The 19,015-nt window shown below is 35.0% G+C and overlaps 1 long non-coding RNA gene across 1 annotated transcript; it reads right to left on the bottom strand.

Annotated features, from left to right (window-relative positions):
* Positions 1-361: 361 nt before the first annotated feature.
* On the bottom strand, positions 362-18,553 carry LOC122138371. The gene is made up of 3 exons (XR_006155506.1): positions 18,169-18,553; positions 2,641-2,791; positions 362-974 (listed from the first exon to the last, which is right to left on the bottom strand). It is a non-coding gene; the product is annotated as an uncharacterized LOC122138371 (long non-coding RNA).
* Between the last annotated feature and the right edge of the window lie 462 nt (positions 18,554-19,015).

The raw sequence follows: 19,015 nt of genomic DNA, 5'->3' as shown, positions 1-19,015 counted from the left end.
TTCTGGAACTTGACAGTGTTACTTACTTGGCAGTCTATGGGACAGTCACAGGCCTCCCGGTTTTAATCCAAAATATCTTAAATTGTGTTCCGAAGACGAACGGAGCTTTAACGGGTTTGGAACGACATGGGCGTAAGTGATTAACAACAAAATTTTAATTTTGGTGTGGAGTATCCCTTTAAGAGTAACTTATATCAAAGTGAATAATAAAAGCCATAAAATTAACAAAAACTTATAAGATATTCAAGACTATTACAAGACATATCTCTGAATATACATTGTCTATTTACAATAAAAAACAGTGGAGTACAATAAAAAGAGTTTAGTATGACGATGGTTGATCATACGTTTATTTCAAATAGAATTGATCTCATTCCATCTGCCACTTGTTCTTAGTTCTGCATAAGAATTTGCACATTTAAAGTAAAATCATTGTTGAAAAGTGAGTTGGGTTAGAATGCAACTGTCACTCACGAACTACTGTACAGCAAACTCTGTGTGGACACAACAGAACTCAGGACTCATATAGTGACAACTGTATTTGGTTGCTGTGTGTTTGTAGCTATGGTGACTTGATGACTTGATGACAGTGAGGCATGCAGTGATCAGCTTGCTCAAGTATTACATACTTCAATCTCAGTCTGACGCAGATAATGCAAACTAATGCCACTACAGCTCTGTGAAAGAGCAATGAAAACAACTGTTTGCCCAAACACAGATTTTATGAAAAACAGCACTCCTTAAGAACATGCTCATTAATCCGGTCAGGTCTGAATGTTTAACACCATGGAAAACAACAGAAGAACTCCATGGCCTGGGGGAAGGGGCGTCAGGCAGTGGAGATCTGCAGTTGGGTGTTGCTGAAGGAAGTGTGGCGTGTCGGAATAATGCCACAGCGGCAATTCATTCAGCTATAAATGTCAGTCCTCCCATTACAATGTGACGTCATTGACCTTCGTCTTGGCAGCAGCGTTCTGAAGAGGCAATGCTTGAGTTAAGAATGATGAAGTGACCGTAATCCCACTATTACAGGTTAAACCCAAAGAGCTACTCTAGAGTGCTATGATATTTTTTTTATAAGGAATGACCATTTAATGGACATAATAGATCATTACTTGCAGTGTGTGTTGAGTGATTACTGAAACCTTTTTTCTGGTTTATCATATGAAATTAACCACTTAGGGTGGTGACTTGCAGAGATGTTTCTATGCTTTACACAGCCAATTTATTGTAAGTCTTAAAGTTCCTATTTCACCAAGGGCCTAAACACAGCTAGACATTTAACAACTAGAGCAGCAGTTCTCTGGTAACCCTACAGCAAAGCTTAAATACCGTTTTATCGACACCAAAACAGAAAAGTAGTAAAGTCTGATATTATACTAAGTGTCACTTTGGATTATCAAATAAATGATGTATTGATTCATTTTATTTATTCGTTTTTATTTATTTGAGCCAGTTTTAATGGCTTGTACTCAAGCTTTTATTTAAAGCTTTGACTTTAAATACAACATTCTAAAAAGGGGACATTTCCTAAATTGTTTATATTACAGTGAGTCATTTTTTATATTATATTACATTACATTATAACCAAAGTAAATGCAGTAAAATAACATGCTATATTTGGATACCTCTGCCCAAAGTATTTTATCAAGTCTAAAATAAAACATAAAACTTAGGTTGGGAATCACCAACCATAAGGTAATACTAGAACGATGTATCCTAGTAACCGCTGGAGGATCTCCCATCTATAAAAAGTCAATGCAAACAAATAAAAGTCACTGACTGCTAACTGGTCTCCCCTATTCAATGTATAGACTTTTCTTGCACATTTTAGCAGTCATTCTTGTAACAGAAAGGAGAGCTCTATGAACCAAATTTCATCTGCCTTGTTTCCTGCTATTGTTCTGATGAATGCCAAGTTAGACATGAGAGGGGGTAGAATTAGCACCAGCTTCCTGTCTGCCCAGAGATCTTCTGCCAAGAGTCAGTGAAGAAAAACTAGCATCTAGATCAGGACTCCTCAACCCCGGTCCTGGAGGGCGGCTGTCCTGCAGAGTCTAGCGGAAACCCTGGTCAAGCTCACCTACTGTACCTGTGATTTCCTGATGATCTTGAAGAGCAGTGATCAACTCACTGATCAATTTTTATGTATATCAACAAATTATTATTAAATATGGGTATCATATTAAACCTGCTAATACTAATCAGACACATACTGTAATACAACAGACTTTAGAAATTTCAGGCATTCAGTTTAATGCTATCTGAAATTCCCATTGTTTTGTGATAAATATTGATCTGATTGCAAAATTTACTTTAATCATCTGATGTGTATTTAAAAAGATATTATCTCCTTAAAAGGTTTCAGTGTAGTTAGCTATTTTTTCTTTAGCAGGTTTAGTTTAGCTAACACTTGAAATGGCAGATGGACAGTGATGGAACTAGTTTGTTATGAGAAGCTTGTAGCTACATAGACTAGTTTTAAAATATCTTAACACTGAATACTAAGAAATTAAGCATTAAACATCTAAGCTATAGAGAAAGAAGAAAGCACAGCAGTGTTTTGGACTTTAAGAGGAATGGAATTACAAGACATGTCAGGTACTTTACATTCTAGGTTTCACTTGGTCATTTACTCACCAAAAGCATTTTAATAGTACAGCCAAAAGTGCAAACGGAAAGTTGATATCTTCAGTCATTCCGCACTTCCAACTTATTTCCCAATCACACCATATATTGCTGGCTTTAGACTTCAACACTAGCCACTCAGTCCACTGCAGGTGCAAAAACTCTAAAAGAAAAAAATATTCCCAGTTCACTAAATATATCAGCTCTTGTTCTGGAAATTTGTAGCATACAAGTCAAATATTGCATTGAAAAAGTTTCCTGTCATGATTCATACATTACGTTTACACACGCATACCTCGTACAAAAGTTGGAGGTCAGTAAGATAATTTTTTTTATTTACTTTTTTAAACTATTACTTTTACTTTCAGTGATTACAAATTAAATTGATCAAACGTGACAGTTATATTTGTACAAAAATATATACATGCATTCACATACATGCTATTCTTATGAAATTTCTATTCATGAAAGAATCTTGAAATTAAATGAAATTAAACGTTTTAATCTGCAATCACACAAAATATATATTTTTTTATATTAAAATACAATTTAAATTTCAATATTTTACAATATGTAAACTGATTTAACTTTTTGAGCAAAAAGGTGAATATAAGGAGACATCTTTCAGTAATATTTACAAAAACATACAAAAACCTGTCCCAAACATTTGAACAGTAGTGTGCATGTACACATTATTTGAAAAAGGATTCATTTGAATGATTAACACTGGAGAGTTAGAGAGGTGGGGAACAGTAGTCAACTCAGTTTACTTATGCAATGCTTTTTACAGTACACATTCTGTCAAAGGAGTTTCAGAAAAATAGTGCCTCTGTCAATCAAATGACCAGAAATAACTGCTGTATAAAAGCCTTTAGAAAAGCTGAAAGTTTCACAAACTACTAAGGAATGGGAGTGTCAGGAGTTAAATGATAAATAGTACTAGATGGTGGTAGTGATGATCTGACTGAGTCTTGGCTAGGCACATGTCTTGGACATAACCTAATAAAACCCAGACTTCCAACTGCAAGCTCTCAGCATTTGCCAGGATAACTACAGTAAATGTGTTTTGCTGGTAGAAGTGAGGGGCCAGTGTGAGAGTAAGAGAACTTATGAATTTTGAGCTGCCAAACCCATAAATTACAAGCACCAAAATTTGTTGAAAAACACATAATAACAAGAACAAGCAGCCAATTGGAGATTTAGACTATTACTCCCTAGTCAACAGTTGAGGAGTTATAAATGATTGTGGAGTTTTCTTCTCCCAGTCCCACAACAGTCTGTTTTTCCAAGTCAAATAATATTTATTAACTAATGAAAACAAAATTAGAGGAGCGACAACAAGACTTCAGGAGAGGGAATGGCTATTGTTACAAACATAACATCATCTTCCTAAAGGGGAGAGGGAAAAACTAAAACTTTAAAGCTAATGCAAACAAACAGAAATCTGCCCTGACTCAGTTTCTAAACTAAAACAGGAGAAAGACACATTTGAATAGAAAATGGCACCCAGCCTTTCTACAGCTTTCTTGGTCTAACAAAACTGAGGGTTTTAAAGGAAAACTAGACTTTTCAGAATTGATACAGATTATTTCAACCAAATTCTATTCCACACCATTCTATTCTGGTGGGAGGGCTAAACAATTTTGACAAAAAAAAATGTGTGATTGTGTCAATGTGGAATAAGCTACTACTAATACTACTATTAATAATAGAAAAATAAAATAAAGTATTCTTATAATATTTCAATCTATATCTATAAAATTACAATACTAATATTTATGACTGCCTATTTTTATTTTCAAGCATTAAACCAATACTAATTTATTTTGACTTTAAAAAGCAGGGAGCCCTTAAATCTTCTCTTTTGTTGATTTGTGCTTCTCATTTAAAGCATGGGAAGACTGTTGGCACATGTTGCATTCCAAAAATGCAAGTTAAAGCACCCCAAAGATGATGCAAACACCTCTGGATAATAAGCCTCTCATATGTAACAACACACAGCATAGATGTATATATATTTGATTCAATCTCAGCGACTGATAATCACAGTTTTGATTTTATTTCATTTAATCATGCAGCTCTAACAGTAACAATTCTTAATGTCAGTTGAGATTAATAAAAAAAAAAAAAAGAAAAGAAAAGAAAATTGTACTTGTTCCCTGTGTCATTTGCACAACTCTTCGGGCTGAGCTTATACACTTCCTATGATCTGGAATCCAATGTATCAGTCCAAATAGAAGTTCACTTTAGAGAGCAACTGGAATATGCATCATGACAACTGACTTGAAGCTGTACATGGATTTTGAAAACAAATAAAGCGAAAACAATCAAACAAACAGAGGCAGCAGAAGAATGGAGTGGGGTGGCTTTCTCCACCTCCTCCTCTGGAACCCTGTTGGATTGCCTTATGTGTTGGTAGCATTTGCTACAATATGGTCTCTCTTTGATACTCCCCTTTGCTTGAGAAAGGAGATGTGTATATAAGTATTTTTTGAATGCCCACACGATCTGTCAGCATCTCCCACCAAAGAGGGTTTTCAACCCTAAACAAACAGCATTGTTAATAGGATGAGGCGGCTTCTGTCAAACGAGAAGAACTGAACAGAGAATATACAACAAGACAGAAAGTATTGCAGGCTCTTAACTGTCTGGCTTGTGCACTCAAGAAGATGTGCATTCTTGCACATCATAAATAGATACATATTACAGTAATCATCTGGTAAAATACCACTCGTAATGATATCTGTGTGCGCGATTATGAATAACATTACATCATTCTGTGTAAAGAGATGAAAATGTATTTATAATGGCCTTAAATTACATAACAAAAATTGAGTGAGCTGTTTTCCATCTGCTATGTAACATGCTTATATAACCAAACAACAGAGCAAATCAATACAGAACTTTAAAAGATGACTTGTATAGAACATAATGGAATGCTTCAGATAAAATCTGTGCTTGATCTACACTTATTCTTTCTAAACTGGGGTGAATGCATCATTTAACAAGGACTTTTAGGTGGAAATTTTAGTTAACCACATCGCACAAGAAATGCATGGTTTAAAATGCTATGCTGTTGTATGCTCACTGTAACATGTTCATACAGTATGATAATAGCAAAAATAATTTGATAAAAAAGGAAAAAAATCAGTCCCCGCTATCAGAGCAATTCAAGTTTGTAGTACTACATAAATGCAAAACATGCTTCCAGAAATCTGCAGTCCGTCCAGCCACAGACATGGAGCAGGGAGCACAAAATGAGAGCTGTTCACACAGGATACGTTCTTGCATTCAAATTTTTTAAAATTCATTCAAACATTAAAATTTGGTGATCATTTACTCTATCATTGCATTTTAATCCCACATGACAATCAGAATGCCCTTAAAGGGATACTCCACCCCAAAATGAATTCATATAACCCAGATTGCACGTCTGAAGGCAGATGGAGTATTCGGACGACGACTTTCACACCTTTTATGGACCTTGACACTGTTATTTACTTGGCAATCTATGGGACAGTCTCAAGCCTCCTAAAGCCACTTGTTTTTACCTAATTCATCACTCTTCTGACACAATAAATTTGCTGAATTATCTTCATTTGGAGGCTTATATATTGTTATGTGCAAATATTGATGTGTGCCATTATTTGCGATTGAGTGTTTATTGTAATTAATGAATCTACTGGAAGTCAACACTGAAGAAAAAGAAAAGTACTAAAAACATTTTTTACCTCTAAAAAAAGGTTTATCTCTGGAGATGTTATCTCTAATGATAAATGACCTGGTGCTTATCTCTGAGCTAAAAATGTTATTTCTTCTGTTAGACTATAATTGCAGTATCTCAAGGGAAATAGATGAATAACTTGTATCTTTCAGCAACCGTGACAAAGCTGTTCATAGAGTACATATTCACTGAGCTCTCCTGAGTATGTTCTTGATTAGTACAGTTCATTTTAGGTTTTGTGTCTCTGCACAGAGTTTATGTAGAAAGAGCATGAAAATTCATCAAAATTAGCTGTAATCTGTTACAGACTTGTAAATATATTTAAATCAACTAACATCCTGCCAAAAGTTTGCCCCCATGACAGGCAAACAGACATTGATTTTGACCTTTCACTGTGTGTTTTTCAAACCTCTGCTAGGGTTTTCCTGTAGGATGCCCTACACTACAACCAAAGGAAATAGAAACAATAAAACCAGTGAAAAGATGGAACTGAGGTCAACCAAAAGAGAAAAATGTGTGAGGATGTCTAAAAAATGTTTGCACTGGGATTTGAAATCTGTGAAGTATTTTTAATTGCAGTTTTCTGATGTCACTAAACCAGTTTCAAACTGCTGTATCAGATCTATACTGCAAGTTTTAATAATATTCTTTCCATACTTGCTTTACTTTGTGTTTTTCAACATATTGCTATGTGTCTGCTACTCAAGAGCTCAGTCCCAAATCTTTTCATATATTTCCCTTCAGTGCAAGTCTGGGCTTTCTACTATCTACCAGGTGATGGTGGGTCTTATCACTTTAAAAAAAATAGCACACCTCTCCTCAAAAAGCCACATCAAGCACAAGTCATGCAGAAATGAGGTCTCCTACTGGTTTACCATGGAGACAGAAAATGCAATTCCACAAGAAAGAGAGGAAATGGTTTGTGATGTAATCCTGTGCATGCACATGTGTGTCATCTCTGTGGGATAAAACCAAACAGATTTCTTCCCATGCTAAACATCATTAGCTGCTAGTGCATCACACTGAGGTAAATGAGCCTTCAGTACCCCTCATTTATAGAAATTTCTGATCCCATAGGTAATGCAAATGACTGTTCACCATGTTCAAATCCAAAAAACATGGCAGGAATATTAGCACTTGCAGGATTTTATGACTTTTCTTTTTGTCTGGAAGATACGTGCATTCTCTGGGGTCAGTGTCTACAGTCACGGGAATCATGGGAATCACTCAGTACTGCTGAAGCACAAGGAAGCACACACATATATGGCTGGGAAACTTTTTCTGCAAGAACACAGAGTAAATGTACTGTAAACTGAAATAAAATAGAGCACAGAAATATTGCAAGTTACACAATGGGATTTCTGGATATTACGAAAGGTATACAGACATGATAATTAAATCACAACAATAATACAACTTTAGATTTTATAGTTCCTACTGAATGATTTGAAACTTTTGCTGCTGTTCTCCATTATTGTACTCCACATTATTTACTGACTGACAGATCTTTAAAGGGGTTTTGTGATGCTGCTAAAAAGAACATTATTTTGTGTATTTGGTGTAATGAAATGTGTTTATGTGGTTTAAGGTAAAAAAAAACACATTATTTTCCACATACTGTACATTATTGTTTCTCCTCTATGCCCCGCGTTCTGAAACGCGTCGATATTTAGAAGGCTCATCGCTCTGAAAAGTGAGGTGTGCTGTGATTGGCCAGCTATCCAGTGCGTTGTGATTTTCCGAATGCCTCAAGCTTGAGACGGAAATGTAACGCCTCGTAACATATTGTGAAGCCTTGTCCGGCCGGAGCGATGAGACATAAACATAAAACCCATTATAAACGTGATATAAACTTTATTTCTAGTCGTGTTTTCTTTTGGGAGGCAAAAACAAAGTACTTTCGCTTTCTCAACGAAACAACGTCACACAATACTAAAATAAATGCAAACACTAACATATACAGATCCACATGCACTTTTAAAGCAAGTTTTCAACAGAAATAGCTAATCTATGAAGTAATTCCAGGGTGAACTATGCCTTTAAGCATAAACATAATTCTTTGTACCACACTTTTTACTCCTCATTTTCCAAAAGGTGAGTAATAGCTTGTAAATGCTGTGACTATGGATGGTGAAATTTCTCTTAAACTAAAAAGGTTAAAAACAAGAAAAAAGATAGCACAGAATTAATTAAATAAAAAAAAGTCTGCTAAATTTTCTTTCTTAAAGCTTTCTCACATGTTATTATTCTATTTTCCTATTTCTAAATTTACCCCTTCATACTCCAAGCAGTTGAGCAGTTTCAAATATATCAGAAACTACTATCACCCTTATTTTTGCTTAGAACCTGATTTTGATAAATACTATAACAACCCTTGGCTTTGCTGATTATAATAATGATTTGTTTCATGCTGATAAAGTGATGAAATCTAGATGATTAAACTGACATTTCATTTTGCTTTAAGGAGCATCATTAAAAAAAATACCACCTTTTTTGTCTGCTTGCTGATTAGAATCCTGTTTCCGGAGTATGATTTCATGGAGCATCAGCAATGCTTCTGAAACCCAAATACACTGCTTAAATCCTTATTGTGCAAGCTGCCTACAAAGGGCTCTGACAGTTGCACAAACACCTTTTGACACTGAACTCAAACTGGAAAACTACACCTACACACCAGTCAATTGTTTCGCAGAAACAATGCTGGAGATTCAGGATGCAAGGCTGCCATTGAAAACCAACAGCGCACAATGCAAAATAGTGTGACATCACTGTATTGAATGTTGGAAAGCTCTACTTAGCAAAAACAGCATTAAGAAAGATATCCAAAACCTCTTTACATTCGTTTTGAATGCTAATATAGCCTTGAAGCCTGTTTCCACCTCATACTCAGACTGAAATAAAACAGGTTCATGTGAGATAAGAAAACCCACATTGTGAGATATGAAATGACAAGATAAATATACGACAAGTAGCAAATGTATATGTTATTGTATATAATGTTTTTAAACAAGATTTTTTTTGTAACAATTTTTTTTTTTTTTTTTAAAGTTCTTTAAATTATGTTCATTTATGCACTCAATACTTGGTCGGGGCTCCTTTGGACTCCCCAGGCAGTCGTGGCCTAATGGATATAGAGTTGGAATTGTAACCCAAAGGTCGCAGTTTCGAGTCTAAGGTCCGGCAAGAATTGTAGGATTGTCGGTGGGGGGAGTGAATAACCGGTGCTCTCTCCACCTCCAATACCACGATTGAGGTTAGACCCTTGAGCAAGGCACTGAACCCCCAACTGCTATTGGGCGCCGCAGCATTGGCTGCCCATTGCCGGGTGTGTGTTCATGGTGTGTGTGTGCACTTGGATGGGTTAAATGCAGAGCACAAATTCCGAGTATGGGACACCATACTTGGCTACACGTCACTTCACTTCACTTTCCACTTTAGCACAAATGACAGCATAAGTGAGGTGTGGCATGGAAGCGATCAGCCTGAGCACTGCTGAGGCACCATTGAGCCTTCAGCTCATCTGTATGGTTGAAACAACTCTTTCTCATCTTTCTCTTGAAAAAATCCCATAGATTCCATGGGGGGTTCAAGTTAGGCATGTTGGCTGGCCAATCAAGGACAGTAATATCATGGTCAGCAAACCACTTGGAAGTGGTTTTGCCACTGTGGGCAGGTGCGAAAGTCCTGCTGGAAAAGGAACTTAGCATCTCCATAAAGCTTGTCAGCAGATAGAAGCATAAAGTGCCAAAATCAAAAATCTCCTGGTAGACGGCTGCATTAAAAGAGGCCACTGAGCAACAGTCCAGTTCTTTTTCTCCTTATACCAAGTAAGACGCTTCTGACATTGTTTCTATTTCAGAAATGGCTTGCTAGCCTTTTTCCTGAAAACGTCTGAGCATGGTGACTCTTGATGCACTGACTCCAGCTTCAGTCCACTCCTTGTGAAGTTCTCCCAAGTGTTTGAAACAGCTTTGTTTGACAGTATTCTAAAGCTTGCAGTCATCCCTGTTGCTTGTGCACCTTTTCCTACCCAATTTCTTCCATCTAGTCAATTATGCATTTAATATGCTTAGATACAGCACTCTGTGAACAGCCACCCCTTTCAGTAATGACCTTCTGTGACTTACTCTCTTTGTGGAGGGTGTCAGTGATTGTCTTCTGGACCATTTACCAAGTCAGCAGTCTTCCACATTATTGTGGTTTCAAAGAATAAGAGGTGCCTGGAATTTATACTGTAGGGATGGTCATTTAATGAAAATGAATTTGTAAATATTCTAATATTTTGAGATACAGGATTTTTGACTTTCATGAGCTGTAAGCTCTAATCATCAAACTTAAAACAAACAAACAAATGAAAACTTTACATTTAATGAATCTAGAATATATGAAAGTTTCACTTTTTGAAATGTTACATAAAAGTTTTTCATGATATTCTATTTTTTTTAGATGCACCTGTATATAAATATATGTGTGTGTGTGTGTGTGTGTGTGTGTGTGTGTGTGAAAAATTCAATGAGATATAAAGGATTTTTTAGGAAATTTGTAAGAGAAATTAAAATAAGATAAATTAATAAATTAATATCACACTGCAATATATTATAAATACGATTTAAAAAGACTAAATTACAAAAAAAGAAATGAAAAAAAGTCAACCTGTATAGTCATATGATACCTCCAAGGTGGAAATAGAAACCGGTATTGTCTATGTAAGGGACAATACCACTTCGCGTCGGGGTCCTGATAGGGTGATTGGTCAGTCGGGGTTTATTCTGCGAGAACAACCGGCTGGATGTGCATTATCCCGCTTATTACACGGCTACTTGCCACATAAGTAAATAATTAGACGTGAAATATTGATCTGAGTTGAAATATTTGAATGCAAAGCTTCCGTGAAGACAGCGGTTACGAGCAAGCGGCAAATTCAAACTAAACGGACATTTAAGGGAAAGGGTGCAGTCAAACCACGTATTACACAACATTTCACCACAAAATAATTAAGGCAATAAAATAAGATGAAAATGTTTTAAAATCTTACCAGTTTGTTAGTTCTCTTATAATCCATTACAGCGTACAAAATAATCGTAGCAAAATGGCAGCAGCTGGGTTTGTATGAAACAAGAGCGAGTCCACGATACCAGGATGACATAATTAAACAATTGTACACCATTTTGAATCGACTTTTAATATTTTGTTAGCTAAACAAATGGAAAGCTTCCACCAAGAACAAAAATAGTTCAAGCAAGAGTACAGCGCCAACTGCTGTTACCTGGATGAGCCTGTGTTATTAGCTTTTACAGGTTGTCATCCAGGGATAACATACCTCGGAATGTCGCGACTGACCAATCAGAATCAAGTATTCCACAGAGCCGTGTAATAAAATTAGTGTAATAGCACTGCAGAGGAAGGTCAGAAGAACATTACTAAAAAGCTAAAATTAGTCTCTTTAGGACGTAAAAAAAAAATAAATAAATAAAATAAAATTTTCAACGTGTTTTTAAAATATGTTGCTTTTCAGAAACTCAGGTAAACACTCTTTTACAATATGCTGTTTGATATTTCTCATGCATTAGAAAAAAACAAAAAAAAAACAAGCACTTCTGATGTTAAACTATGTTAATTGCCATGGCTGGAACATTTAAGCAAGCCAGATTGTGTGGAATGCAAGCAAGTTGGTAAGTTTGGGGAATACTTTTTAATGATAATAATATAATAATGTAAGTTTTCACAGTAATATTTCTTTTTAGTATTTTTGCTCAAATAAATGCAGCTTTGGTCAATTATATATCAAAACAGAAAATTCTATATATAACAGTTTGTTTGTGTTTGTTTGTGTGTAAGGTGTAATGGCTGTAATCTATCAGTGTTTACATTTTACAGAAGCAACACATCCGATGCTACCCAAGAACACTGAAGCACTACCGAATTAAAGCAATAGGGATTATAAGATGAGGGACAAGGAGATGTTGCCAGTGAAGAAATGCCTTAAAGGCTTCAGAAACTTTATCTGACAGAATATATATATATATATTTAAAAAAAAAACACACAGAAAAAGAAAAACAAGTGAGCTGCATGTCTGACTCATTATGTACTGCACGTCTGACTCATTATGTTCTGCAGAATCTTACGCTACTGCATCCTCTTCCCAGCATGATCACCACTGACCCCCTGTGGGCATGCCTACTAGAAACAAAACCATCACCCAGGGCTCTCTAAACACCAGCACTTATGCTTTCACTGACAACAAAATTAATATGGCGTTAACATGACTATACATAGGAAAAGCAATAGAATCCAAGCTAAAGAAAAACATTTTGCAAAAATAATTTAATTCTGTTTTTGTCTTACAGGCTCTAGCATTCCAGTGATCCTACATAGAATAAATGGTGTGGAGAATAGAATAGGGGGAAATTTTTATATTTCCCTGTTTAGCGCTCTATAGTAGTAACTGTGTTGAGCAAAAGTGTCTTTACCTGTTCATAGCTCAGAGTGATCTCTAAACCCCTTAGCATAAAAATAAGAGATGACTCATCCTTACCTCTTGTGCTGGTGTTAAAAATAGCAAGTCAACATTGGTAGATAAATTGGACTTTTGAGTAGCCTTTATATAAGCAGAAGGACTGAAATAGATGTAGGGTCATAGATATGTCTATGGAAAGAATGGATCAATCGATGCATTTAGAAAAATGGAATCAGAATAACCCTCAAAAATTAGATTGTTTTCAGTTTTTTACAACATTAGATTAATTGTATTTATTCGCTATTTGCCATCAAATGCCACAAAACAGCTTTGGTTGTCAGAACATCTGTTCAGACTGAGAAAGCATTTGCTGCAGACAGATTAAAACATTACATCTTATTAGTATTCTCATGATGACGTGCTGCTGGTGACTAAGTGAGAGTGGACGAGGAGAACGTGTGTATGATTTCACAAGGAAAGTAAAATAATGAGACAATTAAAAAATAAAAAATAAAAAAAAATGTAATAAAATAACACTTCTCCTCCCTTTTGTTATTACAAGAATGGTAGAGCTTCAAAGTTAAAGTATTATATATTTAAAACTCTTCAAAATACAAACAATTTATTTATTTATTTTAAATTTATTTATTATGATTTTGAGGCTGGAAATCACCTCCCTGCTGTTCATTTTTGTGTATTAGTTAATTTTGTATTCTATTTTATTTCATTTGTCTCCAACACCTAAAAACATAATAGAGAATTAGTTGGTAAAAAGGTATGAAAAACCTTTCATATAATTATTTGTCTTTGCCCCTTTAAAACAAATCTAAACAAATAACTAATCATAAGAAAACATCTACATATGGATGAAAATTTTGAATGAGTCACACACTGATACATGGGTTACCTTTCCAGCAAGCCATCAAAACTGAGTGGGTGTTTTTACTTTATTTCTTTTTTACCTTCTGTCCTCCTCTTTTTCAGGGGAGCTAAAGTGAATTAAAGTTTCAACAGTTCTTTGCATGAGGTTAGTGCACACGTTTTCCATAAAAAGAATTTTCGGTCTTATTTCTTATAGTTTTTTTTTTTTTTAAACATTAAAAAAAATTAATGTAATTCATAACACAAACAACATGTAATATTTTCAACTGTAAAATTAGTAACTTTCTCTGGATTTAAAAGGCATGTACTTGCTAATAGGGTTTTATGCAGTATTTTCTTTTCAGTTGATCAGATCTGGAGCCAAACTGTTCCATATGCATAATAATCTTTATCAAATAAGTGTATGCAAATTAAAACATTATATGCAACACAGGGGAATATGGATAAAGGATGATGGTCTTATTTCATATTTTCAGTTGAAAAACTACTACTATATTCAATAAGTCAATGTTAGAAATTTACATTTCGCTGAAATCTACACATTGGAATAATGTAAATGAAGCACTTTTTTTTTTTACACTACTATGATCATCGATCATGATAAACAATACGTCGGCAGCTTTGGGCTGACATTGATCTGCAATATCAACTGCTAAGTGATGGCCCATTTGTATGATAGATTTACCTTCATACAGTCCCTATGCATGTCAGCAAATAAACAGAAAGTGCTGGATTATAGAAATTCATCTCTAAAAGCAATACAAAATCTTTGGGCTGATGCAGATAACACCATTCAGCACTACCACAAGATTTATCGAAACTATCAATCATTTACTGAAAAAAACAAAAAACAAAAAAACACTTAGATATTTACACAAGGAATAATACCATTGAGATGAGATGTTTATGCATGCATACATCTGTGAATATTCTCACTAGATATTACGTAATAGTTTAATATTCATTAAGAGCTTCAGAAATTAATGAGAATGGCATACAAATCTCTCACTTATTCCAAGTCATAACGGCAGCTGAATAGATACAATGCTGTCAAACAGTACTATAACCTATGGGAAGCAGAGGGGAGGATGTATTGTACTACTGTAAATGATCTGTCTTTCTTGTAACAGTGAGCTCAAAGCAAAGAAACACCAGAAGAAAGCATAATTCCAATTTCAAGATACACCAGACCAAATTACAATGAATTTCATCTTATGAATTGTAAAAAGCTGTTTTGCCTTTTAATGTTGTTATTTTGTAATTCACAAAGGGTGAAAAGTTCAAATTTTGTCCAGATGGCAGACTGAAAGGGACTTTACTTAATAAGATGACATAATTAGATTTGGCCTAATCAAACTGCTATTTAAAACCAATCCTGCTTCTGTTAGCTCTGATGCTTTGATGCGAGATGGATGCAACTCATTACTGTGCTTTTTAAAAGCCATAACCGGCCAATAAAATGCAATTAGTGGCATCTATAATTTTACTAAGCTGTGTGGTAAACGGGACAGAATGAGATAAAGAATCTTATGTTAAACATACTTCTAATAATCTCTTATGAATACAGTATAAACATGAATCTTGCCAAACACACAGCCAAAACACCCAAATCTCAATATTTCCATATATGTATAAATTATTTAGGATATTTCAGTGTTTTTTTGTTTTTTTTTGACTTGCTATGTTGGTCTAGCTCAGCTCTGTTCCCCTCAAAATTCACCACAGTGATTGTACATATAGAACAGAATGCCATTTCCCATGACCAAATGTCTCCGAAAGGTCTCATAAATCAACTTTAATGGTAAATTATGGCTCTGCATGACACATTATTAATCAAGCTAAACAAGTTTCTGATGGATTAAAAAAAAGTTGCTCTTTTCTAACACAGCAGCTGTTACACCCCGGGTCAATGAGTTTTAAAGAGAGGAAAGTATGATTTCCTCCTTTCTGTCCAAACAGGATTTCTCTAATTTGGTTCTGCCACTTTCTATTGTGTAGCCAAAGAACAAGATAATGTGTTTGAGTCCTTAATTGTCTCAAAGGTTGGTCAAAATGTTTAGGGTTTAAACAAAATGTAAAATCTTAGCCGTAATATAACACTATTGCTCTATATACATTAGTGGGAAAATTCTATTACTTGAGTCATCAGTGTCACATGATCCTTCAGAAATCATTGTAATATGCTGACTACATAATACACATGAAAAATGTCTTATTGTTGAAAACAGCTTCTTAATATCTTTGCAGAAAAAAAAGTCATCTTTGATCTTCAGACTTCAGATTTTTAAATGGTAGTGTCTTTTCAACAATAAAGCACCTTCTTGAATAGTATATGTATTTATTTTTGGGTCTGAGGGGATTGTTCACCCAAAACATTTTTTATTGTTGGTCTATGTATACATGTAAGGCTTTGGCCATTATGCTGCATTTCTCTGTGACTACCAAAGTACTTCCAAGTTAAAAGTCCATTCAGCAGTTTCTAAATACAAAAACATGACCTGTGTGAATGGCCCCTAACACCCAGCATTCTAGCAAATATTAGCATACTTAGTTATTTGAATCTCTTTTTAAAAGCTTCAGGGTAACCCAAACTGAAAGGTGGTCAAGATACATAATAATGTGCCCAAGGTGAGCGACAGTCTGGAAGAAGCTCAGTCAGAGGAACAGAAAAGAATGAAGTAACTGACATTTGACACTGTGATCCCCTATGTCTCTACTATAGAGAAAGCTAAAACTATTTTGGAATGTTTCTAAGCCCATGTGGCTATTTAGATGACTGCAGAGTTCTGGGAAGCATTGTGAACATACTGCAACTGACATGTGCTAGGCCTTTAAATAAGCCTGGGATGTCCAATACTCACAAACTAATGCATGTAGTTGGAAATGACTAACTCATACTCTTCACTGAATGACTTATTTTTCTGTGGAACACACACACAAATAATAAAAATAAGCTTTCATTGGTTCCAATGTATTCTTGACTAGCAGGAAACTCCAAATGAGCATAAGCAACCCAGACTAGAAATTCATGCTGGTATAAGCTGTTTAAGGGTTATAGGAACTCTCGACTCATATCAGTCGTTTAGGAAGGAGAAATCTCTGACCCTGTTTACACTGTCTGCTGCGAGATGCGTGAGCTGCCGGGCACTGATCTGCTTACGGGTGTGGCATCAGACTGACCCAAGAACATCAGACAGGCAGGCAAGAGAAGGAATAACAATTAGCCTACTGCAGTGAGGACATTTCAGGTTGAATGGGGAAATATATATTACACAAGTGACTTGGACAATTGCAAATGCGGTATCATGCTGGCTCCATTCCAAAAACCAGTAAACTACCTTACTGCATACTTAGGCAGCTGCCTTATATCTGAGCTTCCAAACTCTCTCTCTCTCTCTCTCACACACACACACACACATTATATATATATATATATATATATATATATATATATATATATATATATATATATATATATATATAAAATTATAAAGATACAGCACAAAAAATTATGGTGATATGGTAATATTTTAACAGGCTAGGCAGTTCACTAGATTTTAGAAGAGAGAGAGTGAGTGCCATGTCAAATGGTTTTGTTTTTGTGTAATCAGTGAAAGACTATTACATATTCTATTACAGCCATTAAACTGTAATAGAAATCTTTCTCAATTTGAGCAATATAATTAGTCTATATACCAAGAATTACACTGCAGAGGATTTGCAAATATATAAAACATATAAATACACCGATGATCCATAAAGAGACCGAAAGTCAGCTTTGACTGAACTCATCTGCATCATGAAATAAATAATTTAATAAATAAATATATACATACATGCAAGCTTGCAACAACAGAGACATTAACGTAAAATGATTTATGTCAATGCTGTCTTCCACCTCAACATTTAAGGTAAAATACTGACATTTTCTGTTCATTTTAAATTTAAATTTTCATTTTGATATTTTAACATGCTTTTGTTTTAAGTTGTTCCACAGATGTTTGACATCAGATTTGTTATAAATAAATAAATATTCAACATACATGAAGCAAATTTATTTACAATAAAATGTAAACTAAAATGTCATCAAAATACAAAATAGTAATGTTAGAGCACAGTAAAGACACAGACCTAAAGCCTGGTTCTCTAGCTCTGATTGCTGCAACCACATTAAAAATGTTACTTTTTATGTAATCTCTAGTGCAGTAATGCCTGACAAGGTTCTCTGTGTGCCCTTCTGAGCGCTTACAATTTCCCACAATTCCCCACAGTCTAATAGATGAGAATGAAGCAATCCTTACAAACGGTTTACAAAAACAAACCTCAAACCACCAAGCAGCATGAATGCATCCCCAAACAGAATCTGCTAGGTGCTGTGACCATAAATATAACTGTAACTTACCCACCTGAGTGTAATAAATCTCTATAGATTGAGCAATGAATTACAATTCATATTATATTTGTATTTATTTTTACCTGTGCCAACAGGTGCTTTTAGACACGGTTCAAGCCCCTTCTTCCGTCTCTTCACTCGTTGTACTGAACCACCATCCCCACCTAGTGACTGAGTTCTTCTACTGCACCTCCAGTTGTGTTTGTGTTTGACATGGGTGTAAACGGCTGTACGTGAAACCGGTGGGAGGTGGGGGGGTGGGTCTGTCATGACTCTGAGAGCTAATTTCGCCAGTAGTAAAACTATGCAAATAGACTAGTAGAAATGTGCTTTTTAAGTTAATAGAATTTTAGATAGATCGATGTAAAATGCCATCCAAAATCCAAGTGTGCTTCATAGCAAGCCGTTATATTGATAAAATGTAATTAACAACTGCCACTGTTTAAACGATTTAAAATCAACATTAAAATATTTATATTTAGAAACAATAATAAAAAAAAACTTTAAAGCAGTGCAACCTATACAAAAGGTTAATATGTAAAATGCATACACACACACACACACACACACACATATATATATACATATATATATATATATATATCCCTGACATGTTTGGTTACATGTAGGCCTGTTTGTACAATATACTTGGTTCTCAGTTTATATAAAAAAGGAAAACTCCAATAACTATCACTTTTACTATCAAAACATTAAAAAATTTATTGTTGGCATTGACAGTACAATATTCCATTTCCTTTAATAACATGCTGCTAATCCGGTGGGTAAACAATACAACACTCAGTAGCTGTTCAGCAGTTCGGTAAGCAGTTTCCTCATCTTCTCTTGATCTGTTGGCTTCACTCTCACAACTGCAACGGATTCATCATGTAGGTCGAGATCATCAATAATTGGATCAATGTTCTTCACTTG

This window comes from Cyprinus carpio, chromosome B9, assembly GCF_018340385.1.
Source record: "Cyprinus carpio isolate SPL01 chromosome B9, ASM1834038v1, whole genome shotgun sequence".
Classification (NCBI taxonomy): domain Eukaryota; kingdom Metazoa; phylum Chordata; class Actinopteri; order Cypriniformes; family Cyprinidae; genus Cyprinus; species Cyprinus carpio.
The sequence above is the reverse complement of the archived record's forward strand: the minus strand, read 5'-3'. Positions and strand labels throughout refer to the sequence as shown.